Source organism: Corvus kubaryi, unplaced genomic scaffold (genome assembly GCF_017639235.1).
Source record: "Corvus kubaryi isolate FWS band 111438036 unplaced genomic scaffold, C.kubaryi_AGA036_p1.0 37396, whole genome shotgun sequence".
In the NCBI taxonomy this organism is placed as follows: domain Eukaryota; kingdom Metazoa; phylum Chordata; class Aves; order Passeriformes; family Corvidae; genus Corvus; species Corvus kubaryi.
In genome coordinates, this window is record NW_024581135.1 from 2986395 (window position 1) to 3007884 (window position 21490).

Sequence of the window (21490 nt, forward strand, 5' to 3'; positions counted from 1 at the left end):
AACCAACTGCTGCATATGTATTTCCTATGCAGTTTTAGTAACTATCCCCAAGATGTTAATCTGAAACATTTTGCAGGAAGTGGACCATCTATTTAATTTAAAATGTTGCTTGGAACACTGCAGGATTTTCAGATAATTCAGTTAAAGCACTGGACACTCAATCTGCGCAGCAAGAAGGCTACGGCCAGGATTTTGAATTTCACACATAGATGTAGATGTCTTACTTAGGAAGAAATGCACTTAAGCATTCAAGTTCAGTCATTTATGCTTGCACTGAAGCATTTTTTCTAAGATAGCTGTTTACTGACAACATCAAGTATAAATTACACATGCATGACTGAGGACATACAGTCATCCACCACAGTTAGTGAGGGTGGGCACACACTAAGCCCAAAAATAGAGGGTATTTCCAATGGAATTAATAGAAAAATAAACAACCTGTAAACTAAGGTGAATTCTTGTTCATAAATTAACACCGAATAGCCCAGTGGGAAATGTAACGTGCAGTTTTCACACATGCCAGAAGTTTGCTGGTGGTTGTGCCCATTAAAGGTGAAGGCTGTGTTACCAACAAGCACGTTTTCATCTGGCCTTAGACTCCGAAATAACAGTAAAAATCAAACACAAACAGTTATTTTCTTCCTTTTGGGATTTGGCACATGTGCTATAACAGACATAGATGGAAACTTCTAAAATAAATTAAAGAATGTACTTGTCAGTTTATTAATCAAAGTTTACCTGCTTCACATTACACGGAGACAAATTAAACAAGCTACCACGGTACTCAGAAAACATCTGCTAACAAAGTCAGAAGTAATGATAAACAAACTTGAGTTCCCTTTGTGGTTGATTTCCATCCAGCTGCATTTAATTATAAAAGAGCTATCAAAGAAAGCTCCCCATTAGCAGCTAATTCAGAATGACTTCAGAAGAAAATCCCAGAGCCTCCAGTGATATCTCTCCAACAACTTTCTCATCTCTGCAAGTGATTGAGAAGAGCTGAATTAGACCAGTTTAGTGATCAGTCCTCCCACTAACTGCCAGAGTAGAATGAAGATGATATATCTTTTCAGTACCTGTGATTGCCTGTTTTCAAAGTAGGACCTATAAGATGTAGCAGACTCTTCCTTGCAAGTAATCTCTGCCAAAAGCCTCGGTGCCAGCCAGAAATACAGAGATAACCCTGAAAATTGCTGTATGCATTTTCTAAAGCAGAGCAGCTGCTGATACCATGCAGAAAGGGAGAAAATTTGTCATTACAAGTTTTTTAATACAGTTTCTTTGACTTGGGTATTTTTCACAAAGAAATCGAAGATGTGGGCATTTATAAATATCTAATTCTGGTTTACAGCAATCAGGACTTTTTTTGTTGATGTAGATAGAGATGCATATAGTCCCACACTCATGCTCTGAACCAGATGGCAACAACCTTATTATAGTTTTTATTATTTTTAAAAATAATTATAAATTAATAAAGTTGTTAAAATATAGCAGCCACTCTTAAAAAAATTAAAAATAATGAAAAAAGCAAATACATCAGGGTTCCCCTATAACTCCTTAAATTGAGAAATTTTGGTAATTTCATAGATGGACAACCAAAGTCAAGTTAAAAAAGTGAAAGATTTTCAGTGCACCCAGATCTACTAGGAATTTTTATAAAATTCCATAATAATCACACACCCCAAAAGAGCTCTGTGTACACAGTAATGCACGAGCAACTTGTAGCATATCACTATCAGAAGGTTTGGACAACAAGAAGACAAGTTTGATAAACCTTTGAAAGATTTTTCCTTTTTTTTGTTTTTTCCTGCCTTGTTCTTTTCCTACAAGACAGTAATGGGTGATTCTTCCCTGAAAGCTCACTGCTGCCTGGCCAGCAAGCAAATATGAAATCAAAAGCCCCGTGTGCCAGATCTGCACAGCTCTATTTGTGCTCCCGCGGCTCCCAGAGGAGCGCACACCACATGTCGGTTCCCTGACTTGGGGTGGGTTGGTGAGGTGTAAGTTAAAAGGGCAGCTGTACACTCCGGGAAATTTTCCAGATTCATTTTCTACCAATTGCTTTAACAACGCCACAAGCCACGCTGAGGAGGTTGGGATGCTGGGTAGCACAGGTAGGAAATAGAAAAAATTTCCTACAGCTTCTTCCTGATCCAGTCCCCAGGCTCTCTTGAAAAATCTGTGGGCTCTTTATAGAGGTTTTTTTTTTTTCCCTGCAAGAATAAAGGGGTTGGCTCTGATTGCTGCTATTCTAAGAGGTTAAGGGAATATTATATATCCACATGGTAATCAACCAAGGTTTCGTGTAACTGTTGCTCTTGATGTGGTTCTTCCAGACTCTTCCAGAAAAGAGTTTATTGATGTACCTGGCCTAGAAGTTGGAGAGCCAAAGGAAGAAAATGATAACACAGTTTAACAAACCCTTTGTTTACGTAAACATCCATCCACAATCTGTGTCTGGTGGGGTGAACATATGGCTTTAATTTTACCCTTGGCACATGGATCAAACAGTGTTGCCAATATCTATTGTTCTCCTCATAACAATATGCCTGGTGGTTTCAACATATCCTCTCCATTAGCTGGCTTCAGATCAAGCATTGCTGTGTATGTGCTTGTGTCTCCATAAAACTGGAATATGGATCTCTTTTTTGCCTTCTTTGTACCAAATGTGTAAGAAGGAACACAGTTGAGAATGGTGGTCAACTGTTCCTGTGAGTCATGAGAACAGCTCGCTTCGGAACGCGTGGCGGAGCAGGCACTGGGTGGGAAGGAAGGGTTGCATTGGATCTGAAAAACCATGGCCATGTAGCTCAGGCTTTTCAAAAACCAGAGGAAGTGGTGAGTCACAGATCCTTATCCCATTTTATCTGGCCTTTAGCAAACCTTTCTGGATTTGGTCCATCTCTGATCTACATGAGCCCTGCTCTGGAGCATGGACACACCACAGGTGGTTAGGAGAAGGGTGATTGGGGTTGCTTTTCCTTTTTGATTTTCCCTCTCCTTATTTTTTCGGTTTTATTTCCTTCCCACTTCTAGAGAAGGCCACAATAATGCTTTTTTTCTTTTAGAAATTTCCAGGTTCTACAGAGGCAGCACAGCAGATGAGATTGGGATCTGGGGAAGAAACCTCCAGTGGACTCCCCGAGCCAGGGTAGCTTGTCATCTCCATGCTAATCTTCTCAGCTCCTGTCTGGGCCTCTGGAGCACCAGCTCTGCTTTCTTATGCTTCCAGCAGCAATCAAACTTGACATTTGTCCTCTATATTGTGCTGCGTTTCAGCCTGTACTTCCAAATGTTTGATCCAAAATCCATTTCAGTCAGTGGAAGGAATTCATTGCCTGGAACATACTTTGGATCTGGCACCTTCTTTCCACCTGATCACTAATTCCTGATTTATATTCGATAAATCAGTGAGAAAACAGAGCTTTCTGATTTCTCTGGTGCCATTTCCACAATAATGGAGAAAATCTCACTGAAGAAACATTATCACTGGTAAAAACAGAAATTATATCTGGGCCATTCAGGAAATTTACTTTGTTTAGTGGTTTCTTTCATTCATGACATCTTGTTTTCTAAGGCTGAAACATGATGTTGGAGAGGAAGTGGCTGGGAAGGGTTGATGGTGCCTCAGCCATTTGTCCTACCTGGAGCAGAAGCTGCTGCCTTGGGAGGCAGTGCCCTGACACCCTTGGTTGCTCTGGGGCCCTGCATGTAGCATAAAAAGATGAGTGAAATCTTGTGGGAGCACTGCAAGGAGGCAGCTCTGGGAGATAACACAGTGGTGATCAGCACCACCAAAAATAGGGCTCTGCAGGCCTTTTTTTTCCCATGCTCTCATGACACTCCTCCTCACTGGAAGTAGTAACTCTGAAAAGCCTCGGGGTTTATTCAGTGTTTCTGTTTTCTTCCTACTGCACTGCTTCTCACTTGCCTGTTTCCCCCCAATTTTGATGTTTTACCTTCTGAATATGCTGAATCCAAGCCCAGTGCTTTGAATGATTTCACTGACCCTGCCGTTCTGCATGCCAGCACAGATACATATCTTTTAGGTTTACTTTTATCTATGCTAATTTCACTTCCCCCTCACATTTGCAAGCAGAGAGCAACTGCACAGCTTCCTGTGCATCCCAGGCTACAATTTAAGGAGTTTAAGAAGAGTTAGGCTTGCTGCTGCTTGTGCTCTCATATATATTCAAGCACAGCTTTCGGTCTCCTCGCTACACATGTGCTTCAGCCTGTTCTCGACTGTCACAGTGATAACATTTCTATACAAACTCATTCATTAAGAGTATCAGACTGTAATTATCTCTGCTGTGCAGAACGAATGCAGATTTCCCCCTGTAATGGCATGGCAAGAGAAGGAGAAGAGGGGGTAGAAGAGCCCTCCTTTCATTTTTAGAATGACTGTTTTGCTCTGAAAGCCATGGCAGTTCTGCCATTACTGGAAAGCCTAAAAGTAACATCCAAGTCCTAACGCTTAGTGGCTGAACCCATCAAGAAGCAGAATCCTTGCCTGAATGAATCAGGCAGTCTCTATAATTTTGATATATATTTTTGTGTCAAACAAAATCTGGGGAATTCTTTCCCCTAAAAACACGTGTGGGAGGTGGGGACACTAGGAGTTAGCAGGAGAACAGAGTCCTGTATTATTCAAGCCTTATGTGGCAAAACCCCCAGTGCATTAATTTTGAAATTGTCTAATACCACAGATTTATTTATTATAGAATTAATTACCTTGCTTGAAGTAATTAATTACCTTACTTGAAGTGGCACTCATTGACACATGATATTTTGTCTAATTCTCTACTGTGCATAAAAATGCAATATATTGTAATATAAATTGTAGCTGTTATTGCTTTAAACACCAATTTAATCAAGGGGTTTGACAAATGTAACAATAGACTGATTACTTTTTTTGTCAGTATTTTATGTTAGGACTTTGTCAATTTTACTATCAGTTTGATTTCATTCTGAAATAGCAAGTTATCATAACAAAAGTACTCTTGTCCTAATCCATGCAGTTTAAAAAATGTTTAATCCACCCTGGTCATTGCCACATTAGGCATAGAACAGAATTTAGGTTTAAATGCAGTGAAAATCGAGAGCACAGCTCAACACAAACACATGGGTCAAGCATCAGAGTTACTACAGGGTTATGTTTGACTTGGTTCTCCTATCTGTGTCCTGGGTACCCTCAGCAGTTGCTGGAGCTCTGTTTGGGATAGACTTGAGGTGTGGAAAGAGATTTCTAACCAGACATCCCTGGTGAACTCCAAGAAGTCCTGCTGGTGAGGGAGTTAAAGCAGTATTAAGCCAAACTGAAGCAAATGCTGGCATATAATTAACACAGCATTGTCAAAGAGAGCTCATGGTTTAATTTTAGTGGGGAAAATATGGTATCTCAGATACCATGATATGGGTGTTTGTTCACAGCCACTGTACCTGTCAACTATTATTATCCTGATGCTGCCGTGTTCCCTGAACTGTTCTGATATTTTAACAAGAAGAGAATTTTCTCTGATGTGCCATCTGTAAGGCACAGTTTACCAAAGGAAAACTTTATCTCAAATTTTTAATAATTTTCTGTCAATTCCAATAAAATCAGATATATTTTTATAATACTTACAAAATAATAGCAAATGTGACTCACCACATGTGCCACTATTTCATATGATATTCTTCTTCTCCCACTGACTTTTCTTTCCAGCACAAAATGCAATTTAAATGTCAACTTGAACTAAAAAAGTTACATTCCTGGGGAGATTATTGGTATCTTGTACAATCTCAAATAATTCTACTTCTTTCTACTACTTTACCTGTTTTCTTCTATTTCAGTATCTCATTGTTCAGGTTCTAAAATTAATAAATGGTGGAAGGAATGAAATAATGCACAGTTTGTTTACATATAAATGACAGGACAAATCATAGAATTATGGAATGTTTTGGGTTGGAAGGGACATCAAAGCTCATCCAGTTCTTCCCCCTGCCATGGGCAGGGACACATTCTACTATTCCAGGTTGCTCAAAGCCCCATCCAACCTGGCCTTGGACACTTCCAGGGATCCAGGGGCAGCCACAGCTTCTCTGGAAAATTTGTTCCAGGGTCTCACAACCTAATTTCTTCATAATATCTAATCTAAATGGACAAAAGATATTGCAAATCAAGTGTATAGGCAGGACAGAGAATGTCCACGCAGGAGCTGCAGGTCTGCTTTGTTCTGTCCAGAGATCCTGTGTTTGGGAAATTCATTCAGGATTTTGAGAATGTTTAAATTATTATATTTTGGATTTACCTGAGACTTTCAGGTTCCACAAGGAAAGCTGTCATCCATAAGCAAAGATATTTGCATTCTCCATGAGGTTTTCCATTGGGGAAGTACCACAGCCTGAGTTTTCCCTTCTGGGACATGGAACAGCAGACTTCTTCAGCTCAAGCTCACTGTCACATAGTCAGGAAACAGCGATGGCAACCAACTACCCCACCTAAATGCCAGAGTTCAAATCCCTTCCCTCACTGCTGAATTTATACACATTTTTCACTTCCATAAAAACATCTTAATTCATAATGCCGAAGAGTTATCACGATCTTTCTTTCCTAGTGATTGCTTTTCCTCTGAAATGCCTAGGAAGACTGCTGAATGTCATCCTCGACTCCCTATAGTGTTGCACAACAGGCATGGGAAAGATGGAAAAAAAGTTTTGCTGACATCAGTTAGACGTCAACAAGTTTAGTGCTGAGGTTTAGCCCTAATCTCTGTGTCTTAGTTTCTTAATTCCAACACTCCTAGTGCTCCCCAGTTTGTGAGAATACAGAATAAAGACTGGCACAAGCAGCTCCTCCATTTTTTAAGTCACAGAAATAACTTGGACTGTTCCACTTCAGGAGAAATAAGGATTATGATGTCAAACAAACTGAGGACTCACTGCTGCCTGACTTAAAAAAAATGGAGATGGTTTAGTCTAAATGAAAATTAGAGGTTCAATATGTCAAAGACACCAAAGGCACCATGAAAGGTAGGAAGCAGGCTCTGATTCAAAATGAACTCTAAACTCACCTGGAATTGCCATGGGAAACAGTTGCTGGAAAAACCACCTGGAAAAATTCCTCCAAGAGGAGAGTTGTTGGTCAGCCTGCTTGGGCCCTTCATCCAGTCTGAATACAGAGTTTTCTTACAGGCACGAAAGGTTCAGCTGTGCCACAGATTTCCAGGGTCTTGATGGTATCTGCAGCAATGGATGAGACCTGCATCAAGAAATGTTCACCAGGAGATTTTTACAATGATTTTCTAGTGAGATTATTGAAAACTGGGGTTAGAGTCAAGTTCTATATACTCACACTGACTTCAAGGGCCAGTTGCACATCTGAAAAACCACTCTTTCTTTCTTTTTCTGGAAATCTGTGCGTCACCCACCGTTCTCACCTAACTTCTGCAGCAAACAGGTGAGGACCTTGCTAGCTCCCAGCTTTGATTCTCGCCTGCAGTAAAACCCATCCTTTGCAGAGAATGGGGGATGATCCTTCAGGAAAAAACCCCCAGGCTTTAGGATGCATTTTATTACTCACTTTCTGACTCTCAGTTTAATAAAGACAGATATGTTTAAGGTGTCTGAGTTCTGCCAAGAGGGAAGGTCTCCTGCAGCCCCTGTATATTCTAGAGTTTTTTAGGGTTGCTCTGCTCCATGGACAAATGAAGAGCACCTCATACTGCCTGTATTTACCCCTCAGAGGTGTTGGAGGCTGTAATTAATTACTGTTTGTAGAACCCATTGAGATTGTTAGAGAAAGGCACTAGAGAGTGAGTGGTGTTATAAATTATTACACTTGAAAACGCTCAAACTCTTCAGCCTTCCACTGCTTGCCTTCACACAAACTTGAAGCATTTCCCTTTCTCCTCCTGGAATAAAATTTGCCCTCTTGACATGCACAAACCATTAGAGAGGCTGTGCTTACAAGCACCTAACAGTATTTTCTCAAGTTTATTTTGACATTGACTTTTAATCAACGTGACGATGATTGAAAAAGCCAGTCCAACATTTCACTAAAAAGGAATATTGAAAGTGCATTGATTGTGTCTGCAAAGATATGCAATTAAAAAGTATAAGTGCTGTTATTTAACACTTGACTTTACTTATTTTGAACTCTTGTGGCCCTGTTGTGTACATGGTTAAATGTGCAATGCTGTGTGTTTCAAGTAACTTGGCTGTAAGCAATTTTATATTTTAATGAAAATAATTACAGTTTGAGTAATATGAAGTGTATCTGAAGTATAACCCCTGATGCTACTTCCCCAGAATTAGCTGTGATATAAATTATCATAATTTATTATGGTGACTCTGTGCTTTATGTGTTTATAGGGGATCCTGGCTAGCAATGATGATTCTTAACTAACAAAGGATTGCATTTCAAAAGCAATTTTTTCTTGGATCTCCTCTGTAATTCTTCCCCAAAAGTGATATGATTTAACTGTGCTGCAGTATGTGCTATTGCAAAGATGGCATTATTGTGCTGTCATTTTGACAGCTTACTTTAATTTACACCATTTAATGGGTGAATACATTTTTTAAAAATCTGGTGTTATTCTTTCTTAATATACCATATGCCATCGATCCCACATGCACTTCTTTGCATAAGCACACCAAGTTACAGAGTGGTATAAAGCAACCTATGTGTCATGTACAACCTCTCCCTTGAGTGACACATCAGAAGCTCAGGTCCTCTCTGTTCTTCAAGGATTTCAGTGGATCCTGTGACATTTCTGAGCCTCGAGCTGAAATATGCTACATGATACGTGATGTCCCCACTGGCATCTGTCCACCTCAGAGATGGGCACTTTTCAGATACGCTGTACAAAAATAAATTTCTGAAAGTCATTTGCCTTGCTAAAAGCAGCAATATAGAAAGTGTAAAGACTGTTGTAATTACATTACTGCAAAGGCCAGTATCTGCAGCAGCTGGTTTCAATTCCTACCACTATTTTAAACTATTTGGTCAAACAAAATCTCTTCCAGCTCCTGACACATTTTGCCAGCTAATGGTAACTACTCATCAGCACGGGCAAAGGTTGGACAATCATTCCCTTTGTGTCCTTTTGGGGAGGGCAGCCTGATCATTCCTCTGTCTGAGGAATTTCAGGGTCACCTCCAAAGGAAGCAAAGAATGCAGGTGTTTGATCCAGGCCTGTCCACGCCTTTCCCATAAATGTACACCTCAGCTCAGCAAACATCAGTTCATTAGAGCTTTCCCATCCAGACTCCTGTACTTAAGCAACCTTCCAAAAGGATTCAGATACTCAGTCTACCAAGGCCAGGTTGGACCGGGCTTGGAGCAGCCTGGTCGGGTGGAAGGTGTCTCTGCCCATGGCAGGGATTGGAACAAGGTGAGCTTTAAGTTCCCTTCCAACCCAAACCATTCTATAATTATGTGATTCTACCCATGTTACAAAGTGACCAGAGGATGCCACTGGGAGCAATCCCTCCTCCTCAGGAGGATCTGCCACCCTGGGTTCATGTAGCATGTGAAAGCATGTCCACAGCTCCCAGGTCACACCCGGCTTTCCTCTGCCTTGCTTGGTCCTGCCCACAAAAAACCTTTTGTCAATTTGCTCAGCAGAGCCTGCAATCCTGGCCCAGGAATAATCTCTGAAGGCTTCAGAAAATGTGCTGTGGGACGTTATCTCAGTAGAGGAAAATTTCGTTTGGGAAGCAGCCCAATTTAAGAAAACAATTTCATGACAGCGTGGAAAGCAAGCTGATGATACTCCAAGAACTTAACTTTATTTGGTAGACTTTTGTCCGCTTTCCAAGGACACCTAAGAGTTAAATAATTTAAGACTATAACAAAAACAACAAAAAAAAGATATCTCAGTCATTCCATTTTCCTGTTACAAATATTATTTTTGGACAGAAATTCTGCAAACAAAAGTTCAAGATGAGCTAAAGATTTTAAGCAGGAGGTATCCAAGGCTGAAAAGGATTTTGTTGACATGAACTGAAGAAATACAAGATACCTTTATACTTACTTAGCTCTTTGATGTTATACATGATACCCAGTATGGCATTACAACCAACTGTACATGTCATAAAAATACACAGATTCCATGTGGAGTGAACCTGCAGAGAATTAATCCCTCTGCCAAGGTGTATCCTGAAACATTTTATGCCACCCTTGCTTCAAACTCCAGTTTACACATTCCCTGCAACTCACGTGACCAGAAACATTAAAACACCCCAGCAAAAACATGAAAAACTATAATTTTAAGTTCCATCCCACTGAATGATGGGATTTGAAATAAGAAATCACATTAAATATTTAGAAAATTGTGTGCTTTTTAATAAATGTCAGCTATCGTGGAAAAAAAATATGTAATTCCCCTTTTTTTTTTTCCACTCTAAGACAAGACAGTAGGGTTTGGGTCTGGAGCACAAGTCTGATGAGGAGTGGCTGAGGGAGCTGTTTAGGCTGCAGAAAAGGAGGCTCAGGGGAGACATCTATAACTCTCTACAATTCTGTGAAAGAAGATTTTGGTGAGGTGGGCTCAGTTTCTTCTCCAAGGTAGCAAGAGACAGGACAAAACAGCCTCAAATTGCACCAGGTGAGGTTTAGGTTAGATATTAGGAAAATGTTTTTCATGGGAATGGTTGACAAGTATTGGAACAGGATTTCCAGGGAAGTGTTGGAATCACCATCCTTGTAGTTTTCAAAAATAGTGTGGATATTGCCCTAGGGGACATGATTAATGGAAAACATGGTGGTAGTGCTGGGCTGATGATTGGACTCAAGGATCTTAAAGGTCTTTTCCAGCCTTAGTGATTCCACAATTTCAACTGTGTCTCACCTAAAAAAACTGCTGGGAATTTTATGTTCCCAGAAATGAGCTATTTGTACATAACAGAGCAGCAGATGCTGACAACTGACACACACTTCCTGCACCTACTGAAAACTACCAACATCTTAAATTATCTCCAGGTGCTGTGAAAAAGCTGCAGACCCCTGGACAGCCAGTCAGAAAATGAACACAAATGTGATTTCTTGGGGTTTTTACGCATTTGCTTGACTGACCACTTCAGGTAGAAAAATATCAGAGTGAAACAGTAAATAAAATGCAGCCAATATTATGCTTTAGGAAGGGACTTTCATTCATAACAGGTTTTTTTACTCATTTGCTGTTTGCAGAAGTCGTCTCTGAGGCAGGATTTGCATTGGGCTTTGCTTCAGGAGTAGAGAAGTTGCATATTTTAAATCTGTAGCAGAAATCCTACAGAGTAGAAGGGGCAATGAACACCAACTCCTTCTCCCTCCAGTGCGAAAGGAGCAATGAGAAATTTTACAAGTTGGACACACGGCCCTTTGACCCGTGTGATACTGGATAACCTTCTGCAGTGCCAAGCAATGGATCATCTTACCTGCTGCTGCAAACCAGACTTCCTTATGTGCTTGGAAAGGACACTTCCCATGTCTGAGACAGAATTCCTGTCCTGTTTCACCTATGGAAGAAAATCATAACAAAACTAAACCCACAAACAAACAAACCCCACAAAAAAAAAACCAAACCAAAACAAAACCAAACAGATAAACAACAAAAAAGCCAAAACCAAACCAAAAAACAGAACAAAGAGAAACTTTATAGAAACTTGAACTCAACCCCCAACATATTTCCCAAACCAGCCTTGACAAAGTACATTTCTTGTTACATCCACCCCACTTTTCAGGGTGGAAACGGAGCTCTGGAAAAATGCAGCAGAACTGAGAGGCCCTGATTGAAAGGAGAGTTTCTGGACACTGAGAAAAGCATTGCAGCAGATTGGTGCTGTATCATATTTGTTTCTGGTGGATTTAGTTGGTCAGCCCTCTTCCTCCTTCCATGCAACACATGATCTATAGCACACACATATGGTCACCAGCATAGAGGCAGCAAATGCCAGATCAGATAGAAAAAGACTAAATTTAAGAGGTTATAAATGTCTTTTCATAATAGTATATATTCAATACTGTCACTAAAGTAAGAGTCCAAAGACAATATGAACACTTTTCTCCTCTTTTATGTGATCTTAAGAAAATAATTTCAGTTCTACATAGTAATGACTTTGCTACATTGTTAAAAGGTGATTAAACAGGCAAAACAATTTTCATTTTGAATCTCTAAGGAGAACCATTGCCCTAGTGAAAATAAGTCAAAAATTTTTTTTCCTGCCATGAGGTCATAAAAAGGTGAAATATTTTCAGTGGGAAGGAGGACAGGGATGTTGTTGGTACAACACATCCCGAGTGTCACACTGAGGGGGAGATGGAGGCCTTGTGAAATCAGTTCTGTGTCACCTCTCCAGCTGTGTCCAGCCCCCTCTTTGAAGTTCTAAACACAAATCCAGCTTTATGTATCTGCAAAAACCCTGCCACAGAAACATTTTCTTCAAAGAGATGCTGAGATTTGTTTTATCAGATAATGCTGCAACCCTGTCTAACATGGCACATGAAGAAAGAGAAACTTCCCTAAAAACATTCCAACCTCCTCTTTGTGCCACCCACACGTGCAGTCATGACTGAAAGACAGAGTGAATCTCACGCACTGCAGAGCCTCTCTGCCCTTCGTGCTGGAGCCTGGGCAGGAATCATCCTGGTAGCCACAGCCAGGCTACCAAAGGCAGAGCAGGACTTCCCCGAGGCCTCCCTTCCCTCCTCAGCACAGAGCTTGGCACGCCCAGCGCTCTTTGGGGGTTCATCACAATAAAAACCTGGCCACAAGACCTAGAATCAAAGGCACCGAGCTACAAACCCTGCTGGAAGTCTGGCACTTTGCTGAATTGTCGAAATACTTCTGGTCAAAATATGGCCATAATCACTAAAATATGCAAACGCCTTTCATAATCAGCAGTATTTGCTCACGTGAATAATTTTATTGACTTTGGTCACAGGAAATGCTAATTTTGTGTGACACTGGGAAGGACTTCTAAGACCTAGAAGACAACAATGGCATAAACATTGCAAAGACAGAGCTATCTAAGACTGTATCACTACAGCTTCAGTGGATGCAAAGCAGAGGCAGTGCTAGTTCTGCAAATACTTCTGCATCACCTCATCAGTGTGTGGGAGCAAGACGTTGACTTGTATCCCCTGGAATATACATAGAAGCAAAGAGATGGTAGACAGAAAGATGGAGATTTTATTGTAGGTGATCTTTAAGGTCCTTCCCAACTCAAAATTTTCTATGATAGGAACATATTTGTGAAGCACAAAACAGTGACTCAGTGCCTGAGAAAGGATAGACAAAATCATTGCTTTATGGGTGTTGTTTTTGTTCAGTCTCAAAAAACAGTTGCACAGTTGAGATACTCAACATCTGAGTTCCAAAAGGAGTGCTCCTCATTAAGGGATCAGCTCTATAATAAATCAGCTAATGGACCAGGGTGCACCATCAGCTGATGGCAGGTATACTTCAAGACAAACCTCTGCTCCAGCACATTTATAAAGCTTTTTCAAACAGGGTCCTGGGTCAGACCAGACATAGCAGTCTTACAATATTTTCTTTAAGTATTGCCCAGCCTTGGAAATGCAGCTGAACGTCTTGGATTCTTCTCATAAAGTGAAAAGGGCCATGTGTCTTGTAAAGACAAGCCCCAAGGGAACTGAGGTAAAGTATTTTTGTAGCCTTAACACAAATTTTCCTTGTGTTTATGACTTCATTATTTTAGTGGGTGTGTTATTTCAGTGGGTTTTTCAGCTACTTATTTTCTATCTTCTTTATGGTTCTCTTTTTTTTTCTGTCTACTTTAAATAAGGAAAATGGACTCAACAGATGATGCCGAGGTCTTTACAGCAGAGCTACCGTTTTTCGTTCCTGTTTCCTGAACCTCGAAGAATCATGTGCTTAAGATGCTCAAAGAATATTTTTGTAACACAATATTAAAGTTACTGTTGATGTCTGGTCAGTGTAAAAGCTCCCCATATGAGAAGAGGTGAAAATTTTAGGCATCTATCTTCTGTTAAGCGTAGTGAAAGAGTTAAGACAAAATGAATTAAGGGAACACAACTGACAGCAGAAAAATTGTTTCTGATTAGCAGGAAAACCCAGGATTAGGATGTGGTTACTCTGTAATTGCAAAATCTGATCTTCAGTAATATCTGGTGGGGTTTTAGGGAAAAATGCAGCAAAAGGACTGAAAACTAATACTAAGCTCATTTAAAGTGAATTAATCCAAAATACTCGTCTCCATACCTATGAGGTTCCTATGAGGTTCCCCCTACATTGGGAGAGCCCTACCTCTGCAAAAAGCTGTTGGGATTGGTAGGACAGATGTGGTGTAGCACATCTGTCTGGCCTGGGCAGAGTGGCTATCACAAAAGTACCTTTTTTCTTGGAGCAGCTTCAGCCAAAATGCACAGAGACAGCAGCTATTGATCAAGCAGAGCTAAACCAATGACCCATCCAAATTGCCGGTTTATTAATTATCACTTCTACTTTACCTAATGTCAACTCACTTGCCATATCTGCTTTGCTGGTAGCTTGTTTGCCCAATTAGCAGTAATTTGCATTTTAACTGAGCCTGTAAGTTCCCTGTAAAGTCTGTGCTTGGGGACTCCAGTGATCACCAAGTTGCTGGTCAAAGTTTTGATAAGAAGTAATGCTTGAGTAAATCCTACAAGCCAACACCCTAAGGCAAAGTAATTTCATGGTAGGGATGGCTGAGTAAAATAATAGCAAGCATGGAGCTTTTCTCAAATCCAGAGCCAAATCTCTTACAAGACATGAAGTTCTCATTTTTCTTTTTTTAATTTGTCATAGACTTTTGTCTTGAAAAATAAAATGCAAACCAAAATATCAAGACAAAAATCTATTCTTGGATTTATGGCATGAGAAAATCCAGGAAGGAAAGGAGACCTCAGGAGAAAAGCCCATTTTCACATTTTTACACAGCTTTCTAAGCGTTCATAGTGGCAGAAAAAGGTACATATAGCTAAAAAACCAAAAAGAACCGAAACATGTGGAGTCACTTTCCCTACCAAGTCGAAAGAGTTGGTACAGTGCATTAAAACCTGGCAGACTCCTGACATTCCACTCCATGATGTGCAGGCTGAATCTTCAGCAAGAGCCTGTGAACACCGAGTTGTCCAGTGCTCAGCTCTTCCAGCTGAAGGTGTCTCGAACACTCTGTTAATTTCGTTCAAATATATTCAAAATACAGTGGAGAGATAAAAGTACGTACTACAGGCATAGGAAATGTTCAAGGCAACAGGCAGAAGTGAGTTCAAAGGAGAGCAGATAAGTTCCTGTAGTTAATGTTTTCCTGTTTCAAACAAACAAAAATTGCAAGAAAAGTATAAATGTAATAGATTTAATACATAAAAGAGTGTGGTAGGAAACACCAATACATGATTGACTCAGCTGAACACAGACTAGAGTGAGGAATACTGCCTCATGGATTATCTTAAGGGGAAACCAATGTCCCTTCTTCCCCACTCAAAAAAAGGCAACATAATTGAATTTCACACAGACATGATTGGACTTAACATCAACCAAATAAAGATGCACAAAGCAGGTCATACGAATGAATTAAGAATGTAAAGTCTATCACTCACCTCTCCCCTGTAGCTTAATTTCTCCTTTTGTTTCCTTCTGGTTTTAGTGTTTCAGAGAACGCTTGAATTTTAAATTCTCCTCTTATACACAAGACTATCCATTGCTCTCGATCTGCTCTCTCTTTCTGCTGAAGGACCTCAGCCTTCATGAAGCAACCCAATTCTGCTTGCAGGCCCTTTTGATTAGGCGCTCCTTGTTGAGTGAGATCCAACCAGTGGAAAAAAAGAAGGATATGTAAAAAGACATTGGTCACTAACAAAATCAAAACAGCAGCCAAAGGTGCCTACTCTGCAAGTGCTGTGTACTGTGGTTGGACAATTTGAATCCCATGGAGACCACCCTTGGGTTTGGGCAGGAGAGCTCGACACTGGCTATAAATTATTTGTACTGATGGTCAGGATCTGGCCATTGAGGTGGACAGATTTGCTCACCCCTTCCTTTACCAAGAGATTTTCTGAGCCTCTTTTTGTACGTGGTGTAGGGCTCAGGGACCTGCTGCAATAGGGTCATGTGGGACAGAAGCCTCATAGAAGTGGATATCGGTGCCCTATTCACACCTTCATCTAATTTTCCTAGAAAAGCACCAATGAGGGAAGCTGCTGCTCATTGTACTCTAACAATCTGTCCAAGGGTTAAAATATTGATCCTTACCTACAATATAATGTAGCTTGACATGTTTCATCAAGCATGTTGTTCTCACTTCACTTCCAGACCACTTCTCTGAAAAGTAAAAGAAGTAAAAAAACCTGCGAAGATTGCTACTAACATGTAAAATATATTTAAATAAACCAAAATAGCAGGGAGAAAAAACTTTATCATAGCACAATAGAAAATTAAAGACCCAACTTTAAACAAATCGTGCCATTTGCTTTTGCGGCAGCAAAAAGAGTTTATTATTTCACTATTTCATCTCACCTTGTGTCATTAAAATATAGGACATAAGTAGTAAAACACAAAGTAAATATGCACATATCTTTACACCATGTAGGGCAGCTATAAATCTTACTCTTTGATAACAGCTGTACTATAACAATCATTTGAGTAGTGCAGCTGCCACAACAATATCAAATTTTATAGTTAAAAAGCAGTCAAAACTTTAATGGTACAGTGGAGGTAGATATATATTGTGCTATAAATAAACATTATCTAATGAAGAAATGAAACATGTTTATTTTTCCTTGACATATCGTTCAAAATCATATATCTTTGCTGTTGCAAGCTGCTATAATAGCAGCCATTATACTTCAGCATGTATAACAACAAGGTCTGTAGTTGGGCTAATTACGCTGGATTTAAATGAGGGATGGGAGAACTTCAGACAGTGTGGCCTTGCAAGCAAGGCTTTCATTTCAATAGAGCAGTATCTTAAAATGTTATCAGAGCTAACATGTGCTGGCAGAGGTTCTGAAGCTGTTGGGAATGCAGTGAGAAACGAGTGGGTTTTCCCCTTAGACGATAACTTCTGCTGTGTTGGTGTGACAGGGTGTAATCGATCTGGGGAGTAGGGGACCATGAGAACTGATGTGCTGGTTCACTCACTGCCACATTACTCAAATATGAAAAACCTCTGAAAGGATTCAGGAAAGGACATGTCTAGTGCAGACAGGCTCATCTCTCTCCCAAGGTAATAATGTGCCTAAAATGTGGTTTCCATGAATTTACCGAGGTTTCTGCTGTGCTCACATTCAGCCTAGGGATGCGCTGATGGCACCTACGGCAATATTCACCTGCCTCCTGCACAAAGACTGAATGAGGGCATGGGAACGATTTTAAGCATGCTAGAAACATCTAACATTGAAGAGTTTTGAGAACACAGCTCATCGGGCTACATAAGGTAAGGCCACAAAACACAGTCTAACATTCAGGTGTGTGTTTCTGCAGGAATTTTCTCTTGAGTCCAGAGTGAACTTCTGAAAGGCATCTCCCAGTCCCTGCTATCCATTCCACTGCAAAGAGCTGTCTGGAAACCACTCGCTGGGTGCCCTTGGAATGGCACTAAAATGCTGGTGCACACCAAGGGCAAACCCAAACCAGTCATTCAGTACCAGGGAGTCAGTCCATGGGACCACACCAGCCTCAGTCCAAAGCTAGCCCCGAAAAACAAACATGGTGGATTTGAGGCCCTCAGCATCAGCTCCATCTGCACTGCTCAGTAGGATCATTAAGGTTGGGAAAGACCTCTAAGGTCATTGAGTTCAACCATTAACCCAGCTCTGCAGGTCCACCACAAACAAAGATGTAGCCTCAGACTACCAAATAAAAGAGAAAAGTCCACAACTACAGTATGTCACAAGATAAGAAAGAGAGCTGGGAGTGACAAAAAAAATATCCTCGATTCCTGCAGTATCAGGGAAACTGGCAAGTAAAATTCATTAATTCCATTCCCCTAAAAATCTTCCTTAGGAAGCTCTGATTCCCCTCTTCACATCATAAAATTTTCCCTGCCAGAAGGGAGATTACCATCTTGCCTGGAGTTTGCCTCCTGTTCAGTGTGGGTTTCTCTGAAGGTGACACATGGACACCCTGGTGGGAATGGCTGCGACCCGGGGGAGCAGATCCATTGGAGAGCAAATCCCTGACAAACAGCTTATTACAGTTAAACTTTGTGCGTGCCCACCATTAGAGATCCTCAGGGTGCTTTTGCTTGCCATCAGCAGAGCATTTATCCAAAAAACCCCATGAGATGCTATAAAATAAACCCAACAGCTGTTAGCAGAAGATGACAAATCCTAGATACCTTTTTGTCACATTGCAACCTATACAATTTACTCCATGTTTACAAACAAATTGCTGCAGAAAAATATTAAGTCCTGGCATTTAGAGAAGCTCTAGAAATTACTCACTCCCCTGGAATTCTGCATGACAAATTAAGACTACACTTCTACTCCTAATAAATGTAGCTAGAGCAAAATTTCATAAACATTCTTGAGATTTCTTCTGTAACAGCTTTATTTTGGCTCCCCACTTTTCCTGCTTAAACAAATGGTAAGGTTGGCTAATATTGTCAAAATACAGCACTTCCCATGAACCAGGAGTCATTTATTAATGTAATTTATTAAGCTGGCATTGTAAAACATAAAATGATATTTTTACTGTGGGACTCGCACACACTAAACAAACAAACAAAAAACAGCAAAAAAGAAACCCCTCGTTACCCCCAAGCTAAGAATATTTTCTTTTAAAAGTCAAATTACTGCAACTGTGGATCTGTAAGTAAGATTATGTGCTTCCAGAACTGGCCTTTCAGAGGCCAACAGGGTAAGTGTTAATGAACCGTGCAATGTTGGGTAAGAACAGAACAGATGTTTGTACAGCCATCAGGTAGACCTTTGTTTATATAAATGCACCACAGTAGATAGTACCTAATACCTTTCTCATGGCTTAAAATAACCTTCCCACTAAAAATACAAGCAGGCTTTTCCCCAGTTGTGAACATGCTTAAAATCTAATTAATGCATAGCTGACTGCAAACCCACCAAACTGCCCAGGCAGGGTCGGACCTGTCACCCAGTGTCACATCTTTCATGACACAGTCTTAATCTCCTCCTCTGTCCTTATATTACACTTTTTGCTCTAAAGGTTTCTGCACTAAAAAAGTGGGGAGGTGAAGCCCTAGTTCAATGCAATTTATTTTTATATTGCCTCTCATACAAAGTCTTTCAAAACTCTTTATAGAGAGAGATAAAATAATCATATAACACTTGCCGGAATTCAGTGCAGTGACTTTTACACTCAGGGTAAAAGCTATGTACCAGGAAAGCAAAATTAAGAAAATTTAGAAACAGAGAGAGGATTAATAAGTACATATGGTTTCTGCACTGTGGGAGAAGAGGGAAGCACATCCCAGTTCTGGTGCATTCATAGCCCTCCCTTTAGTTTGGAGGGTCCCAACATAAAGGGGCTGTTGGAGAGGGTGAGAAGGGCATTGCTTAAAGGAGCCCCCTCCAGCTGTGTTGGGCACAAAAACATCAGTCAGTTGTTTTCCTTCATATGGAAAACCCAATTTCCATTCAGAAAACAAGAAAACTTCAGCCTATCCTGAGAAAGGAATGGAAAAATGCACCAAGTCACCCGCACTCATCATCTGACAAACACAACTCAGGAGTACCCCAAAACCAGGGAGGGAACGACTTTTGCAAAAGACAACCAGAAAAAGCAAAAAATACTTATGGTAACACTGTTATTATATTTAATTTAAATTATTTATAAACAGTGTCTAAAAGCATGACCTTATAATAAGTAATACAATTATTCATAAGGATAACCCTGGGACCAGGTACATACCATGCCCTGGCAGAATGACACATGCAGGAGTCATTGAGCAGATTTTGTTTACCCTGCTATACCCGTCAGATCAAGGAAATAAACACCAAAAAACTGCCTATTGGGCTCCCAAAGTAACTCTAGCCTGTATCTAAACCAAACCTGAATATCAGCACGCTCACCCAGTTTATGCCAGTACAAACCTCAAGAAGCACAGGAGAAAAATGCTCCCAAAACCACACTGATAATTAAAGCAAGAGTGTTATAAATTCTGTGATACAGTCTTAAACTCTCATTGCAAAAGTTTACTGCATCTTTGAGGTCCATCGATTCAGAAGCCCACACATAAAGAAGTCTGGTAAAAGAGCATCTAAGAAAATATTTGGGCAACAGCTAATATTTCTTCCCACCTGTCTTCATGGCCGCACCACTCAACCCAAGCCACATCTTTATAACACACAGTAAGAAAACACAATATGTAGTAACTCATTTTCTGACCTTTTAATATTTCTGCCATTGATTGTCAGAAGTGAGGACGGCTCTCTATCCTAAGGTGATGGATTATTTAATTAACTATTGACCTTTTCAGTATCAGATGTTGACAATGAATGCGCTCCTGTGTAAGCTGCCTCCTCTGGATGCTGTTCAGTTCTTCAACGCACATGGATTTGTCTCACATTTTGGTTTTAAGCATAACATTTCTATGATTTTCATCTAAAAACAAGTCAAAGTCTTGTATTTAGCGATGAATATTTTTATGATCTACTGCTTTGAGTTTTCTTTTGAACTGCATTTCTAGTGGAATTTATATGAATATTAACAGAATTGAGTCTTTCATATATAAAATAATTTCTATTGCTTACCTATGACTTAGGTTCCTGGCATGCTTTCAGGACAACTTCTGCACCAAGAGGCAAAGAAGCCAACTCAGAAAGGAGAAATTGTTCATCATCTGTGCACACGGGTCAAGAGACGTCCCAGACTGAAAATTGTAGGAGTCATTTGATATTACACTTTGCCTTTGGGCCCAGCAAAGACTCCAGCCAGGAGCATGACATTTACGCCGAGCACCTTTAAAAAGAAAGCATTTCACTACTTTCCCACAAGGCATGCAACGTGAAGCCTTGTTTACACACAGGCAAACTGACTTAAGACTTTTTCTCCCCCAGAATAAAGAGAAAGGATCCAGATCCTCATCCTGGAGACCTGGGATCCCAGTGCTCTGTTCTCAGCAATTACATATTCAGCTACAATCTTTTTATAAGCAAACAAGGTATTTTCCTCCAAGTGCTTGTTGTTGGAACCGAACACTGAACAAATGATCCATGCCTCCAGGTTGTCAGAGAGATTTACATGTGACTACACAGCAGTTTGGGTATTCCACTGTGATTTCTCTCCAGGACTGAGAGAGCTGATTAATCTAACATATTCCTGGTAGAAACCATCCAACATTTCTCCAGGAAAAAAGTTCGTAGCCTGGCACACCTTTGTAATAAATATTCTCTTCTGATTTCATCTGTTCACTTAGAAAATGCATATTTGCCAAACTGGGTACCAGAGAGAAGTTGGGGGGGCTTTTTTTTTTTTTTTGCTAACAGATGAGAATATTTTTCAAGATGTTCCATTTCCTTAATTATTTTGGTAAGTATATAACC

At 40.3% G+C, this 21490-nt stretch overlaps 1 long non-coding RNA gene across 1 annotated transcript in view; it reads right to left on the reverse strand.

The window, feature by feature from the left end:
* Positions 1-21490, reverse strand: part of LOC121670604 — a 140656-nt gene that overhangs the window by 68605 nt on the left and 50561 nt on the right. Inside the window, exons 5-9 of the long non-coding RNA XR_006018169.1 lie at positions 20699-20906; positions 16224-16292; positions 15572-15764; positions 11404-11484; positions 7056-7224 (exon numbers count right to left, since the gene is read on the reverse strand). This is a non-coding gene — a long non-coding RNA (uncharacterized LOC121670604). The remainder of the gene's footprint in view (positions 1-7055; positions 7225-11403; positions 11485-15571; positions 15765-16223; positions 16293-20698; positions 20907-21490) is intronic.